This window comes from Oryctolagus cuniculus, chromosome 18 (assembly GCF_964237555.1).
Source record: "Oryctolagus cuniculus chromosome 18, mOryCun1.1, whole genome shotgun sequence".
NCBI classification, from domain to species: Eukaryota; Metazoa; Chordata; class Mammalia; order Lagomorpha; family Leporidae; genus Oryctolagus; species Oryctolagus cuniculus.
Genome location: NC_091449.1, coordinates 4,753,203 through 4,771,169, shown reverse-complemented (window position 1 = coordinate 4,771,169; position 17,967 = coordinate 4,753,203). Strand labels below are relative to the sequence as shown.

Genomic DNA, 17,967 nt, shown 5'->3' with positions numbered 1-17,967 from the left:
AAGGTGGCTTTGAGAAAACACAGAGAAGAGTCTGCACACGCGGTTGTGGCATCTTAAACACACACACAGGACAGGGTCAGAACGCAACACCCCTCAGGAGTGGAATTCTAGGTGTGGAACGAAAATCTCCAAAACCATAACATTCTACACCTCTCCTCCTGGCCAGAGATTTTCAATTCTTAAAGTTCCGTAGCCCGCAGACCCCCAGAGCCTGCATAAGAGACCATGGAAAGAATGAAGCGATTAGCAGAGACTAGGGAGGGCCCATGCATAAGAAAGACTGAGACGGGAGGATCTCACCGAAACTCCTGCGGGCCCTACCCGAGGCAAAGGAGGGCCCGGCCCTGTTGTGCTGGTACCTGACTCCAGTTCCAGCCCGGAGCCCCGCCACACCCTGGTACACGTGTCTCTTCCTCCACCCGTGATTTCCAGCCGCCATTCTGTTTTCCCAAGTGTTAGGTGGGGCTGGCAGTGGACAAGGAGTGAATGGGGGCCCCGCACCGTGGCGCTGTGGGTTACGCCGCCGCCTGCGACATCAGCATTCTACAAAGGCGCCGGTTCAAGTCCCGGCTGCCCTACTTTCGATCCAGCTCCCTGCGAATGCACCTGGGAAGGCAGCAGTGCTTGGGCATCCAGTGTGGGACACCGGTGTCCCAGGCAGCGGCCTAACCCCCAACCCCAGCCCCAAGTGAAGCCATCTTGATCCTGACACCTGCCCTATCCCTTTCACCGTGCAGCTTGACCTGTCAGTGGACCAGAAGAACTCAAGTCACACCGGCACACCAGCGGTTCTTTTCCAGTTAAAAAGCAAAGCATTAGGTGTTAATTACGTCCCTGGGCTGTACACCTTCCCTTTTGTGTAGGCTCCGGGTTAAACCAAGTACATAGTTTTGAGAGCAAAACTTGATCACTGCTAAGCATTAGAGCCAGGAAGGAGGGGTCCTACAGTTCCCCGAGGTGGAGGGAGCTGGTTCCAGGAGGCCTCCCCCCCCCCCCAGCTACCAGCACCCACCGAGGCTCCAGTCCCTTTGCAGAGTGGGGCTGTGTCCCTCAACAGGGAACAATGGACCGGAACCGCTCAGGCTTTTTGCAGACATTTTTGACCCATAGGCGACTGAATTCCAGGGTGCAGCATCTGAATGATGGGGGAGGAATTTAATTTTAATGGAGAAGCAAAGCTTTGTAACGTCAATGACCTTTTTTAAAAGTCAATAGGGTTGGAACACAAGCCTAGCCCCCACTCTTCTGCAGCCCGGTTGGCCCCTGCAGGCGTCTAAGTGTGTGTAATCTGACATTTCCTGGTGACTTCAAAAGAAGCTTAAACATTTCTGACGACCCCTAAAGCCACAGCAGGCCCTCAACAGAGTGCCCTTGGGGCCTGGATGTGCATACAACCGTAGTTCTACACGGGGGTGCACTCTGGCCTCTGAAGAGGGAGCTAAATTGACACCGAGGGTTCCCGTCCTTAGCTCCTTACCTACCAGGCTGGCCCTGCCCCATCCCCTGCCTTTGATGAGCCTCGTGTGCTGGCCGCCTTTGTCCCTGGGAGCTTGGCAAGGGTGCAGACCCGGTGGGCCCGGCTCCCTTCGGTGCCCAAGCTCCTGTGTTCACCCCTGGCATAGCCACTCCACCCTGGGTGTCTGCAGGAGGCGATGGGACACCCCTCCCCACCCTTAGCTTGGTTTTCACATAAGGATTGAAGTAAGCACAGGTGGCCAGCTGCCGGGTGGGGTGGGTGGAGCTGGGAGGAATCCCTCTGGGCTGGTGCTGGGGCCGCCCTGGGCCCTGAGTGTATAAATGAGCTGGCGGGGCCCTAACCGTCCTCTTTGCCCCTGCGTCGGGCATTGGCGCTCGTCGGAAGCTTCGTGGTGAGTATCTGCCTTCTGCAGACTTCTCCCTGTGCCCTTCTGCCCTGTGCCAGCTCCTTCACATGCCTGCGTCTTTTCTTGGGACATTTGAGGGCAGAAGGGTCTTCCATCTGCTGGTTCACTCCCCGAATGGCTACAGTGGCCCGAGCTGTGCCGGTCTGGAGCCAGGAGCTTCAGGGTCTCCCACGCGGGTGCAGGGGCCCAAGCACTCGGGCCGTCTTCTGTTGCTTTCCCAGGTGGCATTAGCAGGGAGCCACATCAGAAGTGGAGCAGCCGGGACTCAAACCGGTCAGTGCCCATATGGGATGCCCTGTGAGTTCTTTGCCTCCACTATCCTGGCAAGCTGCAGCTCACAAGGCCCTGGGCTGTGCTCCACCATGGCTCTGCCCGCAATAGCACAGGGTGGGGGTGGCCGCCTGCTCCCGCTATGTGGCTGTGGCATCTCTGGATTTTTCCCTATCTTGCTCTTCACCAGGGCTCATTCTGCTGTCGGGCGCTTAGGCTAACGCGTGGACTCCCTATGCTATGTGCTGGGGGCTGGAAACCCGGGTCTTGGTGCCTGACCGCTAATCATTTCTAGATCCCTTGAGCGCTGTCTAAAGACTGGTTTAAGAAATGCAGAGTGATAAAGGGGTTTCCCATTGGCCAGTTCACTCCCCGAATTGCTAGGACAGGGTAAAGCCAGGAGCATCGAATTCCATCCAGGTCTCCCACATAGGATAGCAAGGGCCAAGCACCTGGGCCGTCCTCTGAAGCCTGTCCAGGCACATTAGCATGGAGCAGCTCAAGACGGGACCCTTGTGGCGCGCTGTGGCGTAGTGGGTAAATCCGTCACCCGCAGTGCCAGCTGGTTCAAAGTCCCGGCTGCTCACTTCCAATCCAGCTCTCTGCTAATGTGCCTAGAAAGTAGTGGAAGACGGTCCAAGTGTTTGGGCCTCTGCACAGGAGACCCAGAAAAAGGTCCTGGCTCCTGGCTTCAGATCAGCTCAGGCCATCTGGGGAGTGAACCAGCGATGGAAGACCTCACTCTGCTTCTCCGTAACTTAAGTCTTAAAGGGTTTTTAAAAATTTAGTGTTCTATTTTTCTTAACCAAAGTTAATATTAAATGTTTTTATATAGATATTATACATTAACAGTTTTTTTTCTTAAACAGGTATACTGGTCACAGTGAATCTTGAAAAATGTGTAAGGTAGGCAAAGAAGGGTACATTGTCATTTACATGGTAAAATTCAGTGAAGGAATCATCCCAAGTATGCCCACGCGGCTTTGGTCGTCTATACATTTCTGTGATAAATAAGAGGAAGCATGGGATATTTTCAGGTCGGACTTAATTCATTTGCATAATGAGTTCTAGATGGTGTCAGTTTCATTAACGCTAATTTCTTTACTTAAAGCAATCTGGACCTAAATAAACCCAAATTTCCTTTCCTGGGAAGTCAAGCATATAATCCCTCGCACTGGAGACGGCACAGGCATTGTGTTAGAGGCGGATGTGGGGGAGCAGGGTTGACTTCAGGGAGTGGTGGTGGGCACGGCCAGGTGGGCTGGGTTCTGCAGGCTCCCTGTGGCCCTCACCCGGCAACACTCAGAATCACTACTGTATGGACATCCTGCAGCTTCTAGGTGGCCGGACCACGAGGAGTAAGGGGAGCCCGATCCGCGGGACTCAGCCCTGGGGGCACTTCCTGTTGTCAGGCCTGGAAGTGCCGTCAAGGTTGAGCTTCGCTGACCGAGGAGGACGTCAGGGTCAGTCAAGGTCACCTCCAGGTCACCTCTTGCCTGGTGAAGTGTCCCCAGCCGTCACTGCAGGTGGTGAGACTACACTAGGTGATTGGTGGCCCTGGGCAATGCTTCAAGTCCACTCTGTGTGGCCAGGTCCTCACGCAGGGGATGAGGAGCCACCTCTCAAGGTTGCCTCATGGATTTTATCCAGGTCTTTGTATACTTTGTGGTTGTAATAGCTGTTGGCTTCAGTGCTGTGTCTGTTGCTATATATGTGTATATATATATTTTTTAAAGAAGATGTATTTATTGAGGTCAGTCAAGGTCACCTCCAGGTCACCTCTTGCCTGGTGAAGTGTCCCCAGCCGTTACTGCAGGTGGTGAGACTACACTAGGTGATTGGTGGCCCTGGGCAATGCTTCAAGTTCCAGAGCGCGTGTACTGTGCAAGCTGGGGGCCATGGGATGGAAGTGTTCCGGCTTCGTCTTTGGGCTGTAGCTGATTGAAGTGCTGGGAGAGAAAGGACACGAGATGGGACGGACTTGCTAGCGGTTCTGTTCCTAGACCCTGGGAGGTTTAGCTGTGTTTAGCCAATAAATTCCCAGCAGCTCCAGCATAAGATGTATTAAAGGCAGACATAGAGTGAGATTTTCCATGTGCCGGCTCAGTCCCCAGTTGGCCCCAGTAGAAGTGGGAAAGAGATGGCAGCTTTAGCACCTCCCCTAAGAAGCATTCTTTATGCAGAAATGGTTGAAAGTCGAGAGACAGATCCTCCGACTGATGGTTTGCACCCCCAGATAGCCACAAGAGCCAGCACTGGCCCAGACCAGAGCCAGGAGTTTCCGGGGTATCCCGTGTGCGGGGCAGGTTTCCCCAGCCACCAGCAGGGAGCTGTGTTGGAAGTGGAGCAGCCAGGACACAAACCTCTGCCCAGGTGGGATGCCGGTGCCGCACCACACTGCCATCCCTTTGTAAAGGCTTACCGGCTTTACAAGGATGCCCTAGGTCCCCTCCCTTGTCTTCAGCCGTGTTTCTGGGTGCACCTCCCTGATGGATAGCTGTCCTTCAGCCATACTCAGCTTTGCCAGTCCTAATTCTTAGTCTGTTCCAGGTGTGGGCAGGGCTGCTGTGCCGTGCAGGGGGTGGGGGGTTATGGCCAGCTCCCTAGCAGGAAGGACACATTATGGTTTGCCTTAGGGAGTAAGGCAGCAAGACCAGTATGCAACTTAAATGTTGTAAAATTGTAAGGCAAATTGTGCTTTGATTGCCCCGTAGCTATTTCCCATGGAGAGGGAGGACTGGCCAGGTAAGGGTCCTGGCTGTGTCTCTTGGTGTTTGCTTCATGCTTTAAAAAAGATTTGTTTATGAGTACAACAGCCAGGGCTGGGCCAGGCTGAAGCCAGTATCCAGGAACAGTTCAGTCTCCCGTAGGGGTGGCAGGGTCCCAAGCCCCTGAGCCTTCACGCCTTGCCTCCTAGGATGCTGGTGCAGGAGCCCCGGGGGCAGCTTAGCCCTCCGCATCCAGTGCCCGCCCACTTTGTGGCTTTAGATCCAGCAGCTCTATGGGACGGCACTGGCAGGTTTCTCCCAGGGAAGCAGTTCCCGGTGTTGGGTTGCACTGAGCCCCAAGCTGGCAGGAAGATGTGCTCGTGGTTGTCCAGGAGCACAAGTGGGGTGTCATGGGGCAGTAGCCCCCAACTCCAGGGCTGGAGGCTGAGTGTGGATTCTGGGAGCCAAGCGTGTTGGGGTGGGTGAGTTGAGTGTGGCTCTCATTTGAGTTTTGAGATTGCACTGAGAGCCGGGTTCTTGGGAGGGAGCTGCACCTCACAGGAGGATCCCAACAGTAAGGTCAGAAGGCAAACTGGGGACCTGAGTATTTGTCCCCAAGCTGAACATGCCAGTGCAGTCGGGGCAGCCAGCGTCCTTGGCCATCTAACCATGCATCTTCGACATTTTTATTTAACAGAAGAACTACGAGAACATACAGATGCACGCCTGGCTGGCTCTGGGTGCGTCTAGACCACTTCCACTCAAGCCAGATTCTTGTGGACCTGCAGTTGGCGATGCCGACTGAAGCTACGTCAACAGCCTTGCTAGTGACCTGCTAGTGATCGGGTGTCTCCATTCAGGTGAGGAGGGAACCTCGCAGGGGGAGGCCTTGAAGGTGGAAGAGGGCTGCTTGCTCTTTGGTTAGTAGGAAAATGCTCACTTTATATATAAAGATTATTCTATTTGACAGGCAGGGATAGGGAGAGACATTCTGATAGCGTGTTCCTTAAAGAACATTCTGGAACAGGAACTGACTCTGTAGTTAAGCCGCCATAAGGAACTGGGTGAAATTGTGGGTTTGCTCTTTTGTTCATGAATTTGTACATTTTCCTGTTCTGAAATTGATAGGCGTTGTGTTTTAAAGATTGATTTATTTGAAAGGCAGTTAGAGGTCTTGCATCCAGTAGTTCACTCCCCAAATGCCTGCAGTGAGCTGGGCCACGCTGGAGCCAAGAGCTGCTTCTGAGTCTCCCGTGCAGGTGCAGGGGCCCAAGCACTTGGGCCATCTTCCGCTGCTTTCCCAGGTGCATTAGCAGGGAGCTGGCAGGACAGCGAGGAGGAATAAGAGCCCGATCCGCGGGACTCAGCCTTGGGGGCACTTCCTGTTGTCAGGCCTGGAAGTGCCGTCAAGGTTGAGCTTCGCTGACCGAGGAGGACGTCAAGGTCAGTCAAGGTCACCTCCAGGTCACCTCTTGCCTGGTGAAGTGTCCCCAGCCGTCACTGCAGGTGGTGAGACTACACTAGGTGATTGGTGGCCCTGGGCAATGCTTCAAGTTCCAGAGCGCGCGCACTGTGTAAGCTGGGGGCCACGGGATGGAAGTGTTCCGGCTTAGTCCTTGGGCTGTAGCCAGGACTCGAATTGGCGCCCATATGGGCTGCCGGCACAGCAGTCCGGTTTCCGCTGCTACGCCACAGTGCTGGCCCTGAAATGGTAGACATTGTCCGTTCTGTGTGGCCAGGTCCTCATGCAGGGGATGAGGAGCCACCTCTCAAGGTTGCCTCATGGATTTTATCCGGGTTTTTGTGTACTTTGTGTTTGTAATAGCTGTTCGCTTCAGTGCTGTGTCTGTTGCTATATATGTGTATATATATATTTTTTTAAAGAAGATGTATTTATCACTTGAAAGTTAAAAGATCTCCATCGCCAGGTGGCTGAAACTGCCAGTGCTGGGCTGGGCAGGAGCTCCTTCCAGGTCTCCTGCGCAGATGGCAGAGTTCCAAATGCGCAGGCCATCCTCCTGGTTTTCCCAGACCGTTAGCAGGGAGCTGGATCGCAGACAGAGCAGCCGGAATACAACCTGGTACCCATGTGGGTGCCAGTGTGCTGCAGGTGTGGGGTGTCTTCATTGTCAGTTTCCTAATTTCACTTGGTATGACTGGGCATTGGTAGGTAGCTAGCCAGAATCATTTTTAAAAATGTTATCTACAGGGGCCGGCACCATGGCTCACTTGGCTAGTCTCCCGCCTACAGTGCCGGCATCACATATGGGCACCGGGTTCTAGTCCCGGTTGCTCCTCTTCCAGTCCAGCTCTCTGCTGTGGCCCTCCCGGGAGGGCAGGGGAGGATGGTCCAAGTGCTTGGGCCCTGCACCCGCATGGGAGACCAGGAAGAAGCACCTGGCTCCTGGCTTCTGGTCGGCACAGAACCAGCCATAGTGGCCATTTCGGGAGTGAACCAACCAAAGGAAGATCTCTGTCTCTCTCACTGTCTATAACTACCTGTCAAATAAGTGAATGGCATAGAGACAGGTCTTTATCTGCTGGTTTATTCCCTAAATGTCCTCAACAGTCAGAGCTGGACCATACTGAAGCAGGATCCCTAGCCCTTGGCCTCTCTGGGTGCATTAGCAGGAAGTAGAGGTGCCTGGGACTTGAGCTTGAACTTCAACATGGCTGTGGGCCTCTGGGCAGCTACTGAAGCCGCGGGACCATGATACCCAGCCTGATTTCTTGTCGCTTTTGAATTTCCAAAGTTCATGAGCCAGTTTGCTCCGGTTTCATTCTGTAGGTATTCCAGGGTACTATTTCAGAATCCGGAAATGAGCTTGTACTTGAATGCTGGTTGCCGTGTGGCTGCTTTAGTCTCGCTCCAAGCTTCTGTGCCTTCTGCTAATGTCTGCAGTGTTGACAGTGGGACATGTGGGTGGGTGCTTTTGTACACGGCTCTGCCCCTCACACCCGTCCATCCCTGCCTGCCGAGAGAGGCTCAGGCTGTGATTTCAAGCTGGGGGGTGTTTTTGTAACTAGGTAGAAAGCACCCCTGTGGCTTGAACTTCACAGTTTGACAAACATGTGGCATCTGCAGTCTGCATGGACCAGCGCTCCTGGGCGCCTGTCTCACCCGCTGTCCTGGGGCAGTGAGCTCTCCCGTCCCCGAGGACCTGCTCCAGTCGCCACCCTCAAGAGGGAAGCAACTTCCGTGCGCTCAGAGGGAAAGTGCTTCCTTTTTGAGTGTGTCTGCGGGAGAGAAGCAGCCGGGGGCCGTCCTGACAGCAGCGGCACACTTCGGGAAGGTGTCATAAACGGAAGGACTGTGTGGCGCTCCACCAGCCTGTGTATACGAGCTTCCTTGCTAACGTGGTCACTTAGGTCTGTCCAAAAGATGCTGACTCTTACTAGTCATCTCAGAGTTCATGCTCTTGGTGGGTTAACACAGGGCACCGAGGTCTTCTGAGTGTGAATCTGGGTTCATTTTTAAACGTTGTCCCTTGAGTTCCGGGGGCCTGGGCATCCCTGCAGCACTGTTTAATATCTATAAAACCGAGGCCCTGTGACCTATTCTGCACCACAGTCTTTGTAAACATTAATAAATGTTACATTAATAAATGTTACCACCGTTTGTGCATTTGTTGGTTTAGTATCTGAGCACCTGCTTCTGGTGGTGTTAGAACTGCCTTTGTGGTGGGGGTGCACTTGGTTCAAACCCATGGGAGGCTGGTGCTGCGGGGAGGGGCTTCACCCACTCCCGGTGCCACAGCCCTGCCCCTAGCCTAAGGGGGGGTGGGTTCAGGCTCAGTCCACCTTGTAGGTGAACCTAAAGGGAAAGAGGGAGATGCTGATTCTTGGGGTGGGCCAGATGGCCCCCACCTCTTGTGCTTATAATGTGCTGTGGCCACAGCACCATCAGGGTTTGCTCAAATTGTAACCAAAGTAACAGGTCTTGTGACAGCTTCAGCCTGCTGTGTTGCCGCGGTGACCATTTCCGGTGGGATGTGTGGGGGCGGGGCAAGTCCGCAGAAGCCGGAGACCCAGACAGGAGGGGCTGCGTGTAATAACGCCCGGTGAAGACAGCATCCTGGGCAGCACCCGTGGGGGTGCAGGAGGCAGTGAGAGGTGTCAGTCTGGGTGCCCTGGTGGTCTGTGCTGGGGCAGGGTGGCAGGTGCAGCCCATGACACAGCACACGCATTGGCTGAGCCACAGTGCTACCAGTATGAAATTTTTTGAGTATAAAAATGGGCTAGCTTCACCCCTACCCTTTCCTCATTAACAATATGTTTTGGGGATTTTTTTTTTACTTGTAAGGCAGAGTGGCAGAGAGACATCATCTTCCACTACTTCATTTCCCAAATGGCCACAAAGGCTGGGCTGTGCTTGTCCCGGCTGAAGCCTGGAGCCAGGGGTTCCTTCCATCCGGTTCTCCCACATGGGTGCAGGGGCCCAGATAATTGGGCCATCTTCGCTGCCTTCTCAAGTGCATTAGCAGGAAACTGGATCAGAAGTGGAGCAGCTGGGACTCAAAACTGGGATGCAGGGGTACCAAATGGCAGCTTAGCTCAGTGTCACACCCCAGCGCCCTCTCACCATCCCTACAAACAAGCCCTGGGGGCCAGTGCTGTGGCCTGCAGCTCTGGCATCCCCTATGGGTGCCGGTTCAAGTCCTGGCTGCTCCACTTTTGATCCAGCTCCCTGCTAATGTACTTGGGAAAGCAGTGGAAGGTGGCCAAGTCTTTGGGCCCACGCGCCCATGAGACCCAGAGGAGGCTCCTGGCTCCTGGCTTCAGACTGGCCCTTTGCTGCCATATGGGGAGTGAACCAGCAGTGGAAGATCTCTCCCCTCTCTGTACCTTTAGAATAAATAAACCTTTTTTAAAAATCCCGCTAATCACCTGGTTAGCATCAGGCTTCTGCCTGCACCTTTTTTCCAAGGCAGACACAAAGGGCATTCCATTTTCCTTTTGTTCCATTTCATAGTGTGTGTGTGTGTCTGTGTGTCTGTGTTTGAATTGTTTATTCAGTCCCTTAGCAGTGTTTGTTTCCAATGCCTAGCTGTTAGAGCCAATGTTACTCATTGGATTCTGCCCCCATGCAGTTGTATGTGTAGGACAAATAGCAAGAAATCAACTGGGCAAAACTCCTTTATGATTTAAATTCCATTTCCTGCCTTCTGTCTTACCCACCCACTTGCACTCAGTAGCTCGGATGATTGTTTTCTCAACGGGGAAAAAAATTGTAGCTCAGCTGCTGTTAAGTGCAGCAGGTTAAGTAAGCCACGGCTTGCAGCGTGAGCACTTTTAATATTTCTCTACTTATAAGGGAGCCCAGTGATGGCGTGGGACAGATTGGCTGTGTGAAGTGTGATTGGCATGTTGTCTCCTCCGAGATCAGCTCCGAGTAACTGGGCAATGAGTCTGTTATCCCTGTCCCTGCTATCTGTAGGTGCAGAGTAAACACTACTGTCCTCACTGTTGCTTCTGCTGTTAGGTACAATAACGGGGTTTCTCCTAGCCCAGCCCAGGGAACCCCGCATCCCTTGGTAAAGGTCTCTGCCCGAGATGTTTGTTTGCAGACCCGCCCCCGGCGTGCAGCCTGGATGTGTTCTCTGCCGCCCCAGAGCCCCAGGTCAGTGATCAAAAGACGCCCCCATCAGCTCCGGGCCCCTGCTGGCAGCCGCCCCCTCACCACGCTCTCTGCCCCCCAGGGCTGCCCGCGTTCCTACGCCCCCCACCCCCACTCCACTGCCTCTCTGCCTCTTGCAAACACCGCTGGGTGGGACCCCCAGGGTCAGGGTGTAACTTTTAAAGTGAAACAGGTTTGGGCAATCAACCTCCCCCATTGGAGGCAGGCAAGTCCGGGGCCCGCCCGTCCACCCCCGCCCTCCCTGGTCAGTTTCCTCGGAATTCCAGGGACTGCTCATATTAGCATCCCAAAGCACCGAGACTCGGCCCCCCAGACTTTCGGGAGTTAAGGAGATGCAGATAAACCTGGACTGGGCTGGGAATTTCTGTCCTCCCTCCTGGAGGAGACCCTGTCTTGCCTTGCTCTGACCTCCCCTCAGCTCACCTGCAGAGCCCCGCCCCCTGGCCGCATCCTGCTTCCCCCACCCCCACCCTGGGGCTCTCAGCTCTCAGCACTCCTCCCTCCCTTCCCACCCCTCCACGTAAACATCTCTGGAGTTTTATTAATCCTTTTAAAACCAAAGCCCCTTTTCCAGTAGCCCCCATCCTTGCCTTGATTGCCTTCGTATGTGGTTTGATTCTTTGTATGACTAAGTCACGTATCACTACTTTAACAAGAGTGTCACTAAAGGATCACAATATATTACGAAGAGCGGGGTTCTTTAAGATTCTACCTTACTTAGCAAGCCACATTCATTTTTCCAGGGCTAATTTTTGCTTTGCCTTCTCAGCCGTCCGGCAGGGGCTGGGTCTCCTTGTGCAGGGCCTCTGGGTCTTGGCTGCTTTCTGGGGCTTCTCACTGGGAGGGAGGATGAGGTCCGTGGCTGAGCCTGGCTTCTGGAACATTCCCGACGTGTCTCCTTGCACGCGTTGGCAGTGGCTTAGCTCTTCGGCTTCAATCACAGCTTTTCAAAAGCTTTACTTAATCTGCAACTGGCCGTTCCCTTACTGGACAGGGCCGTGTGGGCAGCTGGCTGCTGCTGCCTCTCCGGAGGAGTTAGCAGGGAGATGATTGGAAGCGATTCAGCCCGGAATCACAACCCCAGAGCCCAACACAGGGAGCAGGTGTCGCGAGTCAGGGCTTAAGGGCTTGTGCTAACACAGGTGGCTCGTCGGGTTTTTTTTTCTTTTAACAGTCTGAAGTCAAGCCCCCATCCCTAACACCTTTGATGTGGACTTTGTCAGGCCCCAGTCTTTCCGGTGGACATGCGTTAGGTTCAAGCCACCGGGCCATGGATGGTGACTAAACCAGAGGTGCGGCTGACGCCAGGAGACCGCATGTCTCTGGAGGAAGGCAGACCCTGGGGTTCTCACCTCTGGTCAGGGGAAATGAGCAGAGAAGGGAAGGGGCGCTGCACGCCTCAGGGGACAGCTCCTGCGTCTCCAGTCCACTCATCACTGTCTATTTTCACCTCTGCGGCCAGCGTCCTAACACCTGGTTCTTTTACAGGAACTTCATGTCCTGACCCAACAAAGTCATCACCAGCCTCCCCAGGCGTCCCAGCCAGGCCAGAGCCCAATTTGCCATCACAGCATCCTGCCCAAAAAACAGCGCCGGCCTCCCGCTGCTGGCTAATCAGGACAGCGGGAGCAGCAAGGACTGATCGATCCCTCGCGCACTGCTCAGCCCCAGCGTTAACCACGTGGCAGCTCAGACTTCTCCCCCCACCTGCGTGATTGGGGGTCAGGTAGGGGTTCCCGCAGCCGTGTTAGGGGGTGCAGTAGCGAGTAGAACATTTTTTAAAAAAGATTTTTAGGTTTCTTATGTATTCGAAAGGTGGGATCATGATCTCTTAGTCACTGGGTCACTCCCCCCAGGACTGGGCCAGGCTGAAGCCAGGATGGGGACCCCATCAGCTGCTGCACCCCAGCACCTGCCCCACCCAACAGCCTGAGTGAGGCATCCTTGGGTGGCTTGAGGGTTTGACTGGGGACCCGACAGGTGTGAGACCTGACTCTTTACCCCCTGTGGGCTTCCATTTGTCTGTTACTGATAGGTAGTTCCTGTGAGGAGTCATTGGAAAAGGTGTATAAAGTGGGGCCAGTGCTGTGGCATAGCAGGTAAAGCCATCGCCTGCAATGCCAGCATCGCATGTGGGCACTGGTTCGAGTCCTGGATCCAGCTCCCTGCTAATGCACCTGGCCAGGTGGCCAGAGTGCTTTGGTCCCTGCACCCACGTGGGAGACTCAGATGGAGTCACTGGTTTCTTGCTTCAGCCTTGCCCAGCCCAAACCCCCACCCTTGTGGCCAACAGGTGGAAGATCTCTGTTCTCTGTTCTCTGCTCTGCCTTTCAAGTGAGGGAATACTTTTTTAAAAAGCCATAAGAGGAATGTACTAGATTGTTAATAGTCAAAACCCAGCAATGAGGCATCATCAAGCCCAGGGAAGCGTCAGGGATGGGAGAAGGCTCAGGAGACACCACGGGCTGGGGGCGTCTTGCAGCCCTGGCCCAACTGGTTTCCTGCCTGGGCCAAGGCCAGGACTCCTCCCTCGAAGGTGGGGCATTGGAGAGCCTGCTTATCGGACATCAAGGGCAGGGTGTAGACAGTGGTTTAGGATTCCTTGCTAATGACTGGGCTGGACAATCCAAAGATAAGATCAAGGCCAAGGTCAGTCTCAAGGTCAGGGCTCCTTAAGGCACCACCTAAAAAACCTGGATTAGAAGTTTTCCCTTTCTGCCATAACTCAGGGCTAGGACGAAGGTTTGGGATCTTCAGGAAATGCAACTACTTGTGTTGGCTTTGGGAGTCACAGGGACTGGGTGGGGCAGGGGCCGGGTCTGGCCATTAGAAGAACAGTGGGGGTCCTTAGACTTGCAAGGAAGCCTTTCTCCCTACCCATTGCTGATGCCCTGAATCCCCGCCCTGCCCCCTCCCCTGTGGTCTTGGCTCCTTTCCTAAACCCCAGGGAACTTGGATTCTTTCTGTCGGGAGGCAGTTAAAAGCTTATTCAAGAGGAAGGTATTAATTTAAAGGTTAATGTAAGTCTCCTTGAACACCAACACAGCCAGGACCAGACCTGACCAAGCCTGGTTCCGTACTGAACTGCAAAAGTGCTGGGGGGTGAATCTTGGGTGGGACCCAGTCCTTGACCGATAGCCAGAGGACGCTGGATGCAAAAGAAGCACGTGTGGGACACAGGGTGGGGATGAGAGGGAGGAGCAGGCTCAGATCCTTATCCCAAGGCCAGCATTCAGTGCTGGTTCAAGTCCCGATTGCTAGTTGATTCCCTTTTTATTTGAAAGTACAGAGTGACAGATCTTCCATTGGTTCATTCACTCCAAAAAATGGCCACAACAGCCCATGGTGGGCCAGGTGGAAGCCAGGGGCCAGGAACTCCACCAGGGTCACCCAAGTGGACAATGGCATGAGCCGCCGCCTGCTGCCTCCCTGGGTGCCCGTCTCCAGGAAGCGAGGTTGGAAGTGGAGGTAGAACTGGAACCCAGTACTACAACATGGGATGCGGGCATCGAAAGTGCAGCCTGGCCCACTATTTGAAGACTGCTGCTCGCCTAACTTTCTTTCAAAGCCATTTTCCAAGAAGGTTGTCAGGTTCCTTTTACTATAGAAAGGTACAGATGTTAGGAATAAAGGGGTAGCATACGCACAGCCAGTTCCATTGGCAAATTTCCAACACAAAATCTCTGGCACTCCTTTCCCCTAGGGCCCACTGAGGCCCTGGGGAGGAGGTGGGGCGGGGGAGCGGCCGCCTGGAGTCTCTGCCCTTGGGGTTTAGCTCAGCTTCCACCTCTCCCACCACACCCAGTCAGGGTGTGTCATTTGCCTGGGGGCTCGATAATTCTGGACGTTTTTCGGCTGCTCTGGCCTCGTCCCAGGGGCCTCCCCACCCCCACTTGTATCTGCAGACTTTGCCAAAATCTTTAGGAGAAAAAAATTCTGTCTGCACAGTATAAAACCCACGGTCTTACTCCCCTCCCTAAACCCAGGGGCTAGCAAATGCTCCCCATCTTAATTCGCTCAATAAGTATAACATTTGCATTTTAAAGTATATTTTATGTATTCGAAAGGCAGAGTTAGAGACAGATCTCCCATCCGCTGGTTCACTCCCCAAGTGGCTACAAGGACCTGTGCTAGGCCAGGCCAGAGCCAGGAGCCAGGAGCTGCTTCTGGGTCTCCCACGTGGAGCCGCCAGGATTCAAACCGGTGCTGCTTGGGACGCAGCCCTGGAAAATGGAATTAGGCCTAAGCTCCATGCATTTATTTTTATAAGTGCATTTCCCATGAAGACCCTTCTGGGAGCATTTCAAAGAATTTTGCACCTAAAAAACCTGATGTTTTAATTCCATTTGCCATGAACTTTTTGAATCACCCTTGTATTGGTGATGACTAAGTAATAAAGGAGGAAAAACAATTTGCTTTTAAATAAGCCAATCAGTGCTATCTAGGGGTGTGCTTAGCGGACGCAGGGCGGGTCTGGGCGGGGAGCACGTGAGCTGGGGCGTGGCTTGGAGGGGCGTGGTCTAGCCGACGGCCTATATAAGAGCCCGGGTGCGGCGGGCTCTCTCTCGAGAAGCAGCTGCCGCGTGGTCTCCGCTTCGGCTCCGTAAGTTCTCTTTCTCTTGCTGTTCGTCCTCGGGTCTTGTTCCAGGTTTGTCTTCCGGCTGCTCCCGGTGTGTGGCAGCTCGTCCGGGGTCCCCGTTAACTAAGGATTTCAACTGGAAAGAGGAGTGAGGTGCACGTGGTGAGCTTTTAAACAGTTTTATCTGGAAAACAGGGTTGCTTTGCGGGGGGAAGGTAAGGCGTCTGGTTCGCGCCCCAAACGGCTGCAACACCTGGGGTCGGGCCAGGCGAACGCAGGAGGCCGGAGCTCCGTCCCTGGCTCCCCAGGTGGCTGGGAAGAGGAGCGGCCCACCCGTCAGCTCCCGAGGGCGGCAGGGCCCTGAGCGCGTGGGCCGTCCACCGCTGCCTCCCCAGGTGCGCTGGCAGGGCCCTGAGCGCGGGTCTACGGCTCTCTCCATGCTCCGCTCCCCAGGTGCGGTAGCAGGGCCCGGCTGGGAAAAGGAGCCGCCCACCCGCCGGTCCCGTGGTGCGGGGTCCTCTGCGCGTCCGTCTTGCTTTTCCAGGACCAGGCGAGCGTCCGCCTTTGGTGCATCCCAGGCGCAACCGTCAGCTTCCAGAAGCTTCCCCGGCAGGACCCCATCCTCTGCCTGCGGGACTCAAACCGTGGGGGCACTTTCTGGCGTCTGGAGTAGAGTGCCGCCAGGGTTTGAGTGTTGCCGGTGGGGAAGGCCGACGGGGGGCGACCCAGCGCACGATGCGCACACCTTCCCGGCACGGAGCTGCTCAGCCCGAGGCACCCAAATGCCGAAGCACTGCCCTGGGTGCACGTGGAAAGTGCTACGACATTTGGGTGTCCCTGGTGGGCGTCGGCGGCGGAGCTGCAGGGGACGCCTCTGCATCGACCTGGGGTCTTGGTTACTGGTGCGCGTGGTGGGGGGCGGGTTCCGGGCCTTCCCGGGTGGCCGCCCCCTGCGGTCTGTTTTGCCCTGGGCCCTGGGAGACCGCCTCCCAGGTGGGCGCGCGGAAGGGGTCGGGCCGCGTGGGGGGGCTTGGAGAGCGGTGGGTGTGGCCGCGCGCAGCGAAGATGGACGCCTCCGCTCTGCCCCGACGGTGGCCCGCAAAAGGGCAGCACTTCCCTTGCTCTGGACTGGAAAGTGCTTCCCTTTTGTGTGTCACCGCCCGCCGGGGACGCCTCACCGATTGTCCTTCTGAGCCCAGCCGCGTGTGCTGGGGTGCGAGCAGCTCTCTGGCCCTGCATCGACCAGGCCACGCCTCCCAGAGCTCGCCCATTAACGCCGATGTCTGGTCTGGTGTGGTCTTGGTTGGGCAGGGGTCTGTCGCGCTGCGGGGGGGGGGGTGTAGCAAGCGATCCCAGCCCTAAGCCCCACACAGGTGCTTCCGCCAGGCGGTGGGAATGGAACCCGGCACCTCTGCTGCGAGTGGAGCTTCAATACACAGAGCTACCAGCCTAGGATGGAGGCGGAGAGTGGCTTGTATAGGCTCCTGGCTACTTCTCCCTTCCACCCCCTGCTGACTGCTCACCCCTCACCCTCCCTATGCCACTCATTTCCCTCCCACCCCTTTGCTGCTTCGGGCCTGCCTCCCCGTTTGGGCCTCGGGGTGGGGCCGGCAGATGCCAGGGGTCTCAATAAAGTCTTAAAAGCAGTTTTTGTTGTGCTGATTGTGTACTTGACGGGTTTTCTTGGTATCAAATTGCCCTTGTTCTGCAGAACGTGGTGGGGGAAGGGCTCCTGTGTTGTGTGTCAAGCACTCCAGGGGCTGGGGGACATGGGTGACGGCGGCAGGAGGGGCAGTGAGGAGGCGAGTCTACTCTGGAGGTGCCCGACTCCACTCAGCCCAAGTGGACTCCTTGGGAACCAGAGCTCCAGAGCCTGTCCACGTGGGAGAAGCGGCCCAACCCCTTGTGCCCTCTTGCCTCCTGGGCAATTAGCAGGGAGCTGGATCGGATGTGGAGCAGCTGGGGCTTGAGTGGGGCGGGGGGGGGGGGTTGGGGAGGGGATCATTCATCTGCTGGTTTACTTCCCCAAATTGTACAAACAGCAGGGACTGGAGACTCCTCCAGGTCTCCCGTGGGTGTGGGGTTCCGCATGCTAGGGCCGTCTCCTGCTTTTCCCAGGCCTTTGAGGGACTGCTGAATCTGAATGGGGAGCAGTTAGCAATAGAGCTGTCCGGATTTTAAGTTGTACCTTATTTTAAATATTGGGAAGTCTATTTAACAATTAAGTAAGGCAGAGGGAGAGCTGGTTCACCGCTGTGCCAGCCCCTTCCCAGTCGAAGGTGCTATTTGAAAGTTCCATCTCTTGCCTGGGCCTGCGTGTGTGTGGCAGGGCCATCTTCCACTCTGCCAAGCACTTTGGGGAACTGCACGGGGCGGGGAGGGGGGTGAGACAACTCGAGCATCCGTGCTCAACCTTTGGTGCGCTTTTAGAGATGAGCTCGATGGCCCAGCAGAATAAGCCACACCTGCAATCCCGTATGGGCGCCAGTTCCCATCCAGCTCCCTACTAATGTACCCGGGGAAGCAGCAGCAAGAGGGCCCTGGTCCTTGGCCCCTGCAGCCACGTGCGAGACGAAGCTCCTGGTTTCCCCCTGGGCCGCTGTGGCCTTGTGGGGAGCAGACCAGCAGATGGAAGGTCTCTGTATAACTTTCAAATGGTTTTTAAAAATTAGTTCGAAAGGCTTTCGATTCACTCATGTTTGCATGGGCCAGGGCTGGTTGCAGTAGTAGGGAGCTGGATGGGAAGTGGAACCAGCCCTCGGAGAAGGCTGACTTAACCCCCTGTGGGGACTCTGTAGCTGCTTAGGGATCCTGGCAGCCAGCTTGGAAGCGGGGGCCGCTTAGCCACCTGAGCAAGGTGAGGAGGTCAGAGGTCTGAATGTGGCCGGT

General features: G+C 55.4%; 6 non-coding genes across 6 annotated transcripts; all 6 read left to right on the top strand.

Annotated features, from left to right (window-relative positions):
* Positions 1–3,514: 3,514 nt before the first annotated feature.
* MIR512B (microRNA mir-512b) lies at positions 3,515–3,612 on the top strand. Its single transcript, NR_126592.1, has one exon. It is a non-coding gene; the product is annotated as a microRNA mir-512b (primary transcript).
* Positions 3,613–6,202: 2,590 nt separating this feature from the next.
* MIR512A (microRNA mir-512a) lies at positions 6,203–6,300 on the top strand. Its single transcript, NR_126591.1, has one exon. It is a non-coding gene; the product is annotated as a microRNA mir-512a (primary transcript).
* Positions 6,301–7,825: 1,525 nt separating this feature from the next.
* Positions 7,826–7,949, top strand: MIR498 (microRNA mir-498). The gene is given in 1 exon segment (NR_126590.1): positions 7,826–7,949. It is a non-coding gene; the product is annotated as a microRNA mir-498 (primary transcript).
* Positions 7,950–8,024: 75 nt separating this feature from the next.
* MIR520E (microRNA mir-520e) lies at positions 8,025–8,108 on the top strand. The gene has a single exon (NR_126589.1). It is a non-coding gene; the product is annotated as a microRNA mir-520e (primary transcript).
* Positions 8,109–15,700: 7,592 nt separating this feature from the next.
* MIR371 (microRNA mir-371) lies at positions 15,701–15,783 on the top strand. The gene has a single exon (NR_126588.1). It is a non-coding gene; the product is annotated as a microRNA mir-371 (primary transcript).
* Positions 15,784–16,160: 377 nt separating this feature from the next.
* MIR373 (microRNA mir-373) lies at positions 16,161–16,244 on the top strand. The gene has a single exon (NR_126587.1). It is a non-coding gene; the product is annotated as a microRNA mir-373 (primary transcript).
* The last annotated feature ends 1,723 nt before the right edge of the window (positions 16,245–17,967 follow it).